Below are 12,898 nucleotides of genomic sequence, written 5' to 3'. Positions count from 1 at the left end.
CAATATATTTCTGAAGGTGACAGATGCCAATATTTGAATGACTTTGATTGTGTTTATCACATTAAAAATTCTTAAAATCTCTCGCCTCTTCGTTCATTCCAAACATTAGTATTGGAAGATTAATTAACCTCTTCTTAATCAGACCTAACTTCTAATTAAATATTCCTTCCAGATTTCAAAATCAGATCTCAAATTATGCATGTCAAACTTTACGTCTCATCTCTTAACTTTAATTACTTGGTATACCTATAATAATTTAAAAGTTTTACCACTGTCATTTTCATAAACACGACCAGTATCTATGTTTTTTACTCTGATGAACACTATAAACAACTTGATGTCGGAATTGTGTTGTATTGTGGTAAGCATCATCACCTTCCTTACTTAACTCCCTCCAAAAGCAGAAATTTGTCTTTCATATACCTGGTTTCAGCACGATGAACATTTTGTTCTTGGAAGTGAAAATCATGTTCACTTTTTTCGCAGATGTTGTGCTTGTAACAAGATAATGGTTATGTTTCTCTTTTCCTGATTCATGGCTTTCATCAGGTGGTGCTGTCCCAGGAAGCATTCCCTACAAGAGCTTTATATTTTCATGGCCAAAGGAATACTTTTCAGAATGATGAGATTGTGGTTTTGCTGAATGGTGACCACTGTTTTTGTGACTCTCATGGTATATGATTATGTTCTTGTAAAGTAGGGTAGAATATGATTCATGTATTATATGTCATAGTTTGCATTCAGAACATGCTTCTAACCCTATTTGCTTCATCGGACATGGTTCCTAGGTTGATGTTGGCAGAAGATAACTTCATCTGTGGCTTTCAGCATTTGTCATTGGCAAACTCATCAATTATCAAATCTGACAGACAATATTTGTATCTTATAAGGTAATGAACTAAAGTTAGAATCCAAAATCAATAATATATATTTTAAATCTGTTAAAGATAATATTTTTAAATATTACCCGTTTTGAAGTTTTGATAGTTTTGTCACAGTTTTACTTTTAAATTACGTATATCAATAGAAAAATATATAAATTATTTTTAACTTTTCTTCCAAATGATATGAAATATTTGGATGTACACTCAACCAATAAGTATATTCCACTGTGCACAATAATGAATGGTACACTTGCAACAACTGAACCAGCAATTCCCATGTTTTTTTTTCTCAAGTGGGTACCTCCACTTTTATATGTTGGCTAAATTAAAAAGAATAAATATAATCATATAATGATTTTTATTAATGACTCAATAGTAAACAAAAAAAGAAACACTATAGAGGAAATAAATTGTGTCAAACATCTCCAACGTGTAGCTATCTATTTGTAAATGGCTTGATAATATTTGATCAACTTTAATAATATATTAAAAAAATTAAATCTAATTTAATTTCATAAAATAAATTTATATATACACTTATTCACTGAAACTTTACCTTTTTATATGTCAAATTATTTCTTGAAATTTTGTTAATTTGTTTTCCACGTCATACATCATCAAGATAGATAATATATATCATCATCCCCGTACACTTGACATTATCTTTATTTTCTTATATGAAAACAAATTATATTCTAAATTGCACGAAAAAATGTTTAAAAATCAGGCTTTATTGTTTTATATAATAGTTTTAAAAAAATATATAAAGACAAAGATGCAACAAGTAGGAACCAAAATATATAGGTTTTGGTACATACTAAGATTAAAGTGCAGAATTGATTCCAGAATCTATGATGAACAGTTGACAATCTGATATACCAACCATCGATTATTTTAATCGAAAGAAAGGAAAATTAATTATTTTACTTATGGATGTTGCTTTTAAGTCGGCAGATATTTTTTTTCAATGGCAAAAGTTTGATGGTCACTGTTTAGAAGAATGCAGTGGACCATTGTGTTAAAAAAGATACAGAAAAAAATTATATTTAACACAGCACATGTGAATTTTATCATTATTTTTTGTTTTGTGCTTTTTGTGGGGTCCATGATGTTTTTTTATATAAAAAGTTTGAATAATAAAAAAGAAGGGAAAGTCCGTGATGAGGCACTAAGCATTCAAGTTGGATTGGACTACTTGCACAGTGAGCTCACAGACAAAAAGAAAATTTAATCTAAATTACTGACAATTTGACGAATCAAAAGGGTCCTAATTGTGTCTTCTAATCTTAAAAATTATTAACCAAAGAATTAAAGGGCATGCTGCATTTGACTATGGTCTTAGGGCTTGGACCTTTTCAATATTCTCTTGCATAATCAATGAGACAATGGAAAAAATGAAGATAGGAAATCAAATAATTATTATGAAAAGATAGTCCACTATCTATCATTCTCGTTGATCAATAATTAATTTCAACTAGAAAAAAACACACGAGTTTCCATGAATATTTACATTTTTATCGTAGAAAAAAAAATAAATGTATGAAGAAAAGGATTATATAGTATTGATGGTATATAAAATGTTATAATAGGTGTATTATATATACACAAAGTTAATCCTAGAAGTCACAAGTAGATGAATTTATGTTACATCCTCCTCAAACTCACAATATTACAACTAAATGCATTGAAAGTTTTCAAATAAAAAACGAAAGCATAAAATGGAGTGTGGCATGATAAATTTATCTGTAATCTATAGAGCCGAAGGAACAAATGATAAAGATATAGTGCCAAGTTGAAGATGATAACGACTAAAATGACGATCTGTTTCAATATGGTTGGTTTGCTCATGAAAACAGAGTTGCAAACAATACGAATAATACTTTTATTGTTAGGCGAAAAATCTTTCGCATAGACACTCATATCTGCAAGTAACCAACACAGTCAAATAATTTTACAAATAGTCAAATTCATGGTGCGATCGAGATGTAACATCTTGTTTCTTACTCTTCCATGATACAAATGAATCACTAAGAAAAATACACCACCCAGTAATGAATTTCTAATCATTAGGATTACCATTCCAATCTGCATCATAATAGATACGCAAGTCTAAAGATAACGTAGAAGAAAGCAAAAGATATTGAAACTAAGTGTCTCAAAGATATCTGAGAATACGAAGAACAACACCCCCAATGAACTGTTGTGGGAGCTAAAACAAACTAACTAAAAACATTAGTAACATGTGCAATATCTGGTCGAGTCACACTAAGATAAACCAGACTCCCAACAATAGTTTGATATAAAGTAGAATCAGTCCAAGGAACACCATTCGATAGGAAATATCGTACACTTGTCTCAAGAGGAGTATCAACAATCTTCTTATCAGTAATTAAGCTGAGCACGCACAAATAAATAAGTTATATACTTAGACTGAGATAGAAGATAACCTTTAGAAGAAGAAGTAACCTCATTACCCAAAAGTAACGTAATACACACAAATCTTTCATAGAAAAACGATATAATAATGCAGTTTTTAAAGATGCAATTCCATAAAAAATCATCACTAGTAATAATCATATCATCAACATATGAGGATGGCAAAATAAGTCATGCATTGGGTTTCCTAACAAATAATGCAAAATCATGATGATTAACAACAAAACCAAAAGATACAATTACTCTAGAAAACTTTTGAAACCAAGCACCAAGTGCTTGTTTAAGACCGTAGAGGGCTTTTTAAAGTTTGCAAACTTCACCAGATTTGTGCGAGACATGTGGTGATATGTAGACTTACTCATGTAGATCCACATTCAAAAAGGCATTCTTTAGATCCATTTGAAAAATCTTCCATTGAAAATTAGAAGCAACAACAATCAAGGTAAAAACAATAGTCATCTGTGACATGAGCAAATGTTTCATATAATCCCTGCCATACTCTTGGATATATCCTTTAGCAACAAGTTTAGCGTAATACCTTTCAACTAAGTCATCTTTTTTTGTTTTGATTTTGTATACCCAATGAGATCCAATAGGACCCTAGTGGCAATGCAACAAGATCCCATGTATGGGTCTAATATAGAGTAGTAAGTTCCTCAGTCATAACATTTAGCCAAAGTGGATCACAAATGACCTCTTTATAGGATGAAGGCTCATGAATATGAATGAATAGAAACAATAAAAGCAGCAAATGAACTGAAATAAGAGGAATAAACAAAATCTGGTAGTTAAGTAGACTTACGATTATGACTATTTAGAAAAGATAGTTTGGAAAACCTGAGTAGAATAAAACAACTATTGGTTTCACATGCTAGACATATATATATATATATATATATATATATATATATATATATATATATATATATATATATATATATATATATATATATATCTGTGTGTGTGTGTGTGTGTGTGTGTGTGTGTGTGTGTGTGTGTGTGTGGTTAATAATCATTCTTAAGCATTAACATATTGATCATTAATGCAAACATAATAGTAAAATTTGTTAGACATAGAGTTTTTATCATTTCAGTTTAAGCTTGTCTACAACAAAATCGAAACATGTTACTAACAATGTGAATGTGAGAGATAGAAATAGGAATAAATTGTTTATTGTTTTTACTTTGAGTGGAATTGTGAAATCCAATCCCGGTGAGGATTTTATCTTATATTTTCTTCAATCAAGCTATTTGTTTTCAATGTGTCAATTTTTGTTTATATTTTACATCTAAATTTTACATTTAATTTTATTTTAAACAAAAAATGTTTTGTTCTTCGTGCCTTTATCAGTAAACAATGTATTAAATTTAAATCATATTAGTCCTTGTGGGAGAAGATATTTGGACTTGTCCACTGTATTACTTGTACGATTTGGTACACTTGCCAACACGTAACATCAATTGAGCGTCAATCGAGTGTGTAACAAAATTATTGACCCAAGTGATAATTTTAGAGTTATCAACTTCCTATCCCTCTAAAGTAGTAGCATATCCATTGGCTTGGTGTCAATCAGTTTTGCCTTAACACCTGAAATATAATCCTCATGGACTTTCCACGAAAAAAGTTTTTCATAACATAACTTGAGTAGGAATACTTTTTATCATCCAATTACATACTAATAGGACTGAAGAGAATAATCTTTACACGTCGTTATAACAGATCGAATACAAAATAAAAATGTGAACCACACAACGGAAGTAACGAACAAAACATATATAATACATTCAATATTAGAGGATTGCAAATACCTTAAAATGGCATAAAGAACATGGTGTAAGACCTCCAAAAATGCCTCAAAGTAAAAAATAAAATTGTGATCGGGTGAAACCTGAAAAATTATAAAAAAGGCTTAGGGCTTAGGGGTTAAGGTTTAGGAAAGAAAAACTACAACCAAAATCTCTTATCAATAATAAAATTTGTGAAATAGACATAAGGCTTAGGGTTTAGGAAAGATGAACAACTGCATAATTCTTTCTTAATGATGGATTGTTTGAGACTCTTAATACCATGTAGAAAACAAATAAATATATGAAGAAGAGGATTATCTAGTATTGTTTGTATATAAAATATTACAAGAGTTTTGTTATATACAAATACAAAATTAACCTTAAAAGTCACAAGTAAATGAATCTAAAATATGAGCCTATGCTAACATTTACTATATTAAATTAATACAATTCAAGAAAAATAAGAAATAATATTGTAATAATGGTTAAAAAAAATACTTGACGGTTATTTTTTAAATAAATTAATTATGTACCCATAAGATTGTGAACTTATGTATTTTAGTAAATAAATAAATATTTTTATTTATTAAATTGTATTTTGTCACTCAAATATAAATTTTAAGGATCAATTTTACTATGTCATCTAGCAATCAATTTGAATATTTTTAGAAATTCAGAAATTAAATTTGTATATTTCACTTTTTTTAAGGATTAACTTAGACAGTTAAGGAATAAGGGTTTTTACCACGTCTTAAGCGTCATGTATAAATATGTTTCTCTCTTACTAAAATAAAATATAATAAAATCAGAAAAAAAACGTGTAAAATAATATGACAATACGATAACTAATATAGTTTAATGAAAACAATGTTTTGATGTAATATTTTTAATAAAATACTCTTACTAGTCCTTTTTTTTTATTTTATTCTTTATACACTATCATATTCTTTTACATGGTGAAGTAATCAATAGTCATATAATATATGACTTTAAAAACGATTGTTATAATATAAAAATTATTTTTAGATAAAAAAATTATGATTGCATAACCATAGATTAGCATTGTTCCTAGTCAAATCCCGGCTACGATTCAAGCTAGTAAACGAGAGAAAAACAGGATTCAAAAATAATTCACTAATCATGACAAATTAAGTTCTCTAATCAGATTAAGGATTCTAAATTCGGGTCAGTCAAAATTTGACCATATTTGTCTTTAAAAGTAAAAATTTATGATTGTTTCTATTTTAACACTTTGATAAATATATGATTTATATTTTATATGTATCTCTGTCTATATCAACAAAAATATTTGTATGGGTTAAATATTCATTAAAAAAATTTTATTATAATAAAACTAATATAATACTATCAGAAATTTAATATTAATCAGACATATTTGTAATTAAATAAATTTTATAATAAAATATTGAATGAACTAAATATATTTTAATAATTTAAAATATATAAGACAAATATATGTATATTTTTATTTCATATTAAAAATTACTATTAACCACCTCTCATCATACTACTAAAAAAATTCATATTTCCTACGAATTTTGTTTTGAATATTTTTTTTAGGAAATACTTATAAATTTTATTATGAAAAAATTTGTAGGAAATTGCTGCCAATTGTTTTGCAAAATATTTTGTATAAAACACTTTTCACAACAAATTTTGCAGGAAATACTTACGAATTTTATAATTTTGTAGGAAATAATTATTCACGAAAAAATTACTTGCTAATTAAGATTCTTAGCAAAAATAGCAGAAAAAAATTCCTTTTTTGCAAATTTTTTTAACAAATTTGCAAAAAAAATTAATGTAACATAAAAATTTTTAGTAGTGTCAATCCAAATACGTTGATATTGAGACAAGATAAAGTAATAAGAGCTTATTTATTTTTCAACAAGAAAGTTGATAAATATTTCTTATCAACAATAATATTGTAAAAAATAAATTTAATTTATGTTCTAAATTTTTGTATTATATTTGTTACATTTAAAAGAGCATAGATATATTTAAATTAAAATTCATCAATGATTGCACGATTGTTTAATTTAAAAATGATTAAATTAAAGAAAAAAGAGAAGGTGCTCCCCCCTTTTGGGGAGAAGTTATTTGTAGCAGCACAATCTAATCCTATGCCCCTTTTCAATAATATAATCTAATCTTTGACCATAAAAAGCTATTATGCACTAATCTAATTATTTGTCTTATTATTGGACAATCTTTGTCTAACTCCAATTACTTTCACTCAACCACCTTTTTCACTTTACAATGTTCCAAGTTACTTTTATTATTCAGCATAATTTATTAAAAATCTCAAATTTATACGAAAAAAAATATTTATAACATTTTTTATTACAAATATATTTTCATCAATAAAAACAGAAAAATATTGTTTTAGAACTCATTCAGACTTGTTTTGTCAGGTTAAATTTTAAAATTTGGATTAATTTAGTCGTTATTCAAACATCACTAACAGAAAAGAGGTCTTTTATGTCCGGTATTTTTTCTTTTCTTATCTGGTTCAGGTCATACGTAGTAACGTTAGTCGTAAATTTATGTTTGACTATAAAGTGAACGTAAATTTACGTCTGACGCAAGAGAATAGACGTAAAGTTACGTGCGATAGACTGTAACCATACGTAAAATTTGTCAAACAATCATGCGTAAAAATTTACGTCTGACGCTGTGTATCAGACGTACATTTACGTCTGTTAATGCACAATCAAATGTAAATTTACGTCTATTAATACACAATCAAATGTAAATTTGAAGTTTTTTTTTTAAATATTCGTTTTGTTTTAGCATAAAACCAACACTTGAAATCCATAAAAGGTCTAGAACAAGTTTTATCTTTTAACTTACGAAATTAATAGTACAATTACCAAAGTCAAAGTACATATAACTAATTATTAAAAACACATATAAAGTGAAGGGAAAAAACTCCTAAAAACCTAAGTTTCTTGCAATTTTGTGAGCAAATAAGATTAACACTCTTTCTTTATCTCTAACATGTCATCCTTTGTCTATGGTGAGGCATCATTGAAGGCCTAAAACAATAATTATATGTTAGTATGTGTGAAGTTCTGCAAAACATACAATTGATAAGTTATAAGTGTTTACAAATATACCTTTATCCAATCATCAACAATTAATTCTTGCCCTAATTATAGTTTTAATCCAATGCATCACATAATATCCGCATTTAAAAGAACTATTTTGCCTGTTACACTAAAATAGCAAAGAGAGAAATTATTCTAACATATAAATTGTATAAATATTAATTAACTTATAGATGTGACTCTTAACATTTGGAGTTATAAATTGAACATTTTTTGATCTCTTGTTCAGTAACTAGTTTAATGCTGCCATAACTCTGGTTAAATTGAAAAATGTTAGTCATAATTGTTATATAGTAATTGGATGTTATGGAACTTATAACATTACCCTTGTAGATAGTCCTTCATGTCATGGTTGGGTTTCTTATGAATGGAGCAAAAGCAAACAATTAGGTACTCATCAAGAATCATCACTATTAACTGCCAATGAGACCTACAATGATTCAGAATTGGTTAATTCATTAATTACCCTAACTTAAAAGTAAAATCTTATTAAGTAAGACTAACTCTTCAATGTATGAAGCCAGAAAATACTCCTTTGTGAGGTGGCAATCCAATCTACCATATATTTTCTGGATTGAACCTTGGTGTTGCTAGACAATTGAATGTTTTGGGCTCAAAAAATCCATACACTTATCGATTTTAGAATTTGTTAATTGATTTATGATGTGATTATTATATAATCAAACTAAATTCATAATCATAATTATAATTAAAAATAAAGTGAGTCTAAATTTTATATTAGATAATAAAAAATCTTTAATTCTTTTTAAGGTGTTGTGTAAAAGACTCCTACATAAATTTGATTCAAATTTAATTAGTGTTTAATCTCTGCTTAAAAAAAATCTCACAACATAACATATTTAGTATAATTTATTAAAAATCTCAAAATTAGAAAAAAATAAGATTTATTTTTTTATTACAAATATATTTTCATCACTATATTTCTAACATTTTAATGAAAATTTTCAAAATAAAATATATATTACGTAGAGGAATATAAATATATTATATGCATATACAAAATTATTTATATCACTAAACTCTTTTTAGTCATTTACAACTTAGTACTTCCACTTGCATATTATTTTATGCTCTCATGTAATGCACAATCATAACATATGAAAACTTGCAACCACACAAATCATAGTAAGGTATTGCTAAAACATCATATAAAAAGCATGTTAGGATCTCATATCTTAATTATCAACCACATAAAGTCATTCAATGAAGATAAATAAAATCACCAATAACAACATATTCTACTTTCAGAAGAGTCGGGAGTTGAATCAAATTTAAATATGCACATATTGTATGTACTCTCAGTAAATTATGGCCTATGTCTTGAGTCTACTTAACCTCATATTTCAATAGATAAGTCTTTATCATATGACACTGTAAATTCAAATAGCATCTACAACATAAGATATTTTTTCACATCCCCTCTCCAAAACATATAAACATTTATCAACTCTCATCACCTAATATCCTCATTTATGTGAGTATGATAATTAGTATAGTAAAAATATTATCTTTCAGAATTCCTATTCAATACACCTCCTATAATAATTCAATATAATGAATTATGACATAATTCATACTCTGGTGAGCTTCACATACCTATCATTAGATTATGGTATAACTTCACATCTTAAGTATTTTCATCTCAAAACAAAATAATTATATAACTTTCACAAATATTTCCTTAACGAGCATATATACTCACATAATGAATATATCATCTAAGGAGTGTATCATTCAAGGGAGTACTTAGTTCACTTAACATTTGGTTTCCTTTGAACTTTTTTTTATTTCCATAAGTATATATTTGTTTAGTGAGAATCTAACTTACCCACAACAAAGCCCTACCCAACAAAAGCCCTACAAAATTCACCCAACAAAACTTATCTTTCTAAAAATAAAGTTAAGTTACATCATAAAATATAAATTTAAAAAATTAATATTTTTAAAAAATAATTTCAATTTCAAATGTATAAATAAAAATATAAAATTAAATTTTAAACAATTAGGTAATAATTAGTATTTTTCTTACCAATAACTCTGATTATTTTTATTTTCTTAACATCTAAAAAAAATTAAAGAACAATGTTGATTTGTGAATGGTTATCATTCACAAGTTGAATATCATAAATATTATTTATCCATCGATAAACATATAATTAAAATATTTCTTGTTTGTGGGTATCTATTAATAGATTAATTCAATATTTATAAATTTTATGAGAGCGATTGAGTATCAATTTCTTTAACATCTTTAAAGTTATATGCCTTCGTATTCGTACCTGTACTACTCGATTAACAAATACATGATTAAAATACTCTTATCTATTATTTATAAATATCCATTAAAATTATTCTTTTAACATCTCTTTTATAAATATGCTAACTCTTTAAATTAAAAGAGAAAATTTTAAATACTGATTTTTAGTTTTGATGTTTCAAAGAAGTAATTAAAAACCAATAAGATATATTTTGAACCACGGAAAAACCTATTGAATGAAGTCGAAAGCATTTAAAAAAGAAAGAAAAAAAGGATTTTGATGGAAGATTATGTATGAATAGTGATAAATAAAAGCCCCAAAGAGAGTAATTAGTCCCTTTCAAATGAAGGATAATAAAAGGTGATGAGGATATGAATATGTGGAGGCAGAGGCACATGAATCAACACATGCCACTCTGTAGGTCCATTCGTATCTTTCACACCGATTCTGCTCCTAAACAACACATTACGATGCCAACAATCTTTTGCATAACTTACACATGAACAAAACTATTTTTTTTTAATTATATCATTTTTTTATGTAATAAAAAAAACAATACACTGTGAACCAGTTATGTCCTTTTTAATGGTCCACTGGTACCTTTCCTCAATAAAATATTATAAAAAAATTTCTAAGATAGCATGATAATAATAATTACTCTTTAATTGTTTTTTTCTTAATGTGACCGTCGAAGAAAATAATATATAAAAACAATACACTGTGCACCAGTTATGTCCCTTTTTCTTGGTCCGGTCTACCTTTCTACAATAAAAAGTTATAAAACAAATTCTAAGACAGCACGATGATGGTGATGATAATAATAATAATATTATTATTATTTTAATGTAAATATTGAAAAAAATAATTTTAATATACTGTGTAAACTAACTTCATATGTAATTTACGTGTGATTTGTTATATCATTATTAAAAATTATCATATTACATACAAATTTTTTTATAAATTCTTTAAAAAATTGTAAAAAAAATACTTTTATCTGTTTTTTTTTTATGAATTTTAATTGATAGGTAATTCCTTCATAGATAATTATTTTTTATAAAATTATAAAATTTATAAGTATTTTTTACAAAATTTATTGCGAAAAATTTTTTATACAAAATATTTTGTAAAAATATTTTTTTAAAAAAATTAAAATAAAATTGACAGAAAATATAAATTCTTTTAGTAATGCATATAATATAAAAAGTTTTGAATTTTTGAGTTTATAGTCATTATTTGAAAAGACGTACCAAAATAATCTTTCATGGAATAAAAAGACATTAACTACCAAAATAAACAAAATAAACGGACGAGCTTACGTTACGAACTTTGAACAGTACCACTTTAACTTATATTGATACTGATAATATTGTATGTAACACTCTATTTAATTAATAATACTAATTAAAGAAAACATCACACATAATAATATAATAGCATAGTCCTGGAGTATAAACATTACACTACTCCTTACAATATTCAAGGCACACTATGATGCCAAAAATAAGATAAGATACAAAGTTCAACAGTAATCAAAATCAAAATGAGATCTGAAAGACTAAGCAATACATGGGTCGTAGCCCTAAGAAAAGACATAATGAGTAGAGCCTAAGTCCACATGACTAAGCAGTGGAACCTCCATCACCATGTTGGCCACGAGGATTTCTCGCATCTGCTCACATTAATAAATTGATGATCATTGCAAGAAGAGAGAACCACACAAGCAAGACATACAACAAACAAAAGGGTAAGCTAGAGTAGAAAATAGGTTATCATACTGTCACATACAATTTCACAGTCCAAGATGCATATGTCAACCAATCATGTTATGACTTTCCAAACAATACACTAAGACTCAAACACGACTCATCCAGATACATATAATTAGTCGGATTCAGCGGATGCTTGCACTTGTGGTGGACTTCCCTGCTCTATCGAGCTGCTCTACCGAGCTAAGTGTTACGATGTTTCATCCCCACACACAAGGTTAGCCCTTAATGAGTTTCAGACCTCCTGCTACTTTCACCATTAGAGTCAGTACGCTTTATGTGAGACTAACTGACTCTTTAGAGTGTCAGGATGCAACCTTACCTTGAATCCTTACTAAATTATATAGATGGGGCACCAGCATGAACTCCCACTAATAGAGGTCATGGAATTACGTCCCGACCAACTGAGGCACCACCATGAGATCTCACCTAGAGATTCATGGAATTACGCCCTAAACTAATGAGGCACCACCACGAAACCATCGTGGAATTACGTCCTAACCATAACAACAACTTATTCCAACAATCCACATAACATAATTATTCATACCCATTCCATGTCACTTCCATAACCAACCATACCATACACGTCACATGCTGAGATCATGTCA

General features: G+C 27.5%; 1 long non-coding RNA gene across 1 annotated transcript; it reads left to right on the top strand.

Moving 5' to 3' along the window:
- Nucleotides 1-370: 370 nt before the first annotated feature.
- On the top strand, nucleotides 371-981 carry LOC114195844. Its single transcript, XR_003606584.1, has 2 exons — nucleotides 371-673; nucleotides 789-981. It is a non-coding gene; the product is annotated as an uncharacterized LOC114195844 (long non-coding RNA).
- The last annotated feature ends 11,917 nt before the right edge of the window (nucleotides 982-12,898 follow it).

This window comes from Vigna unguiculata, chromosome 9 (genome assembly GCF_004118075.2).
Source record: "Vigna unguiculata cultivar IT97K-499-35 chromosome 9, ASM411807v1, whole genome shotgun sequence".
In the NCBI taxonomy this organism is placed as follows: domain Eukaryota; kingdom Viridiplantae; phylum Streptophyta; class Magnoliopsida; order Fabales; family Fabaceae; genus Vigna; species Vigna unguiculata.
Note: the sequence above shows the minus strand (reverse complement) of the source record. Positions and strands in the feature narration are given on the sequence as shown.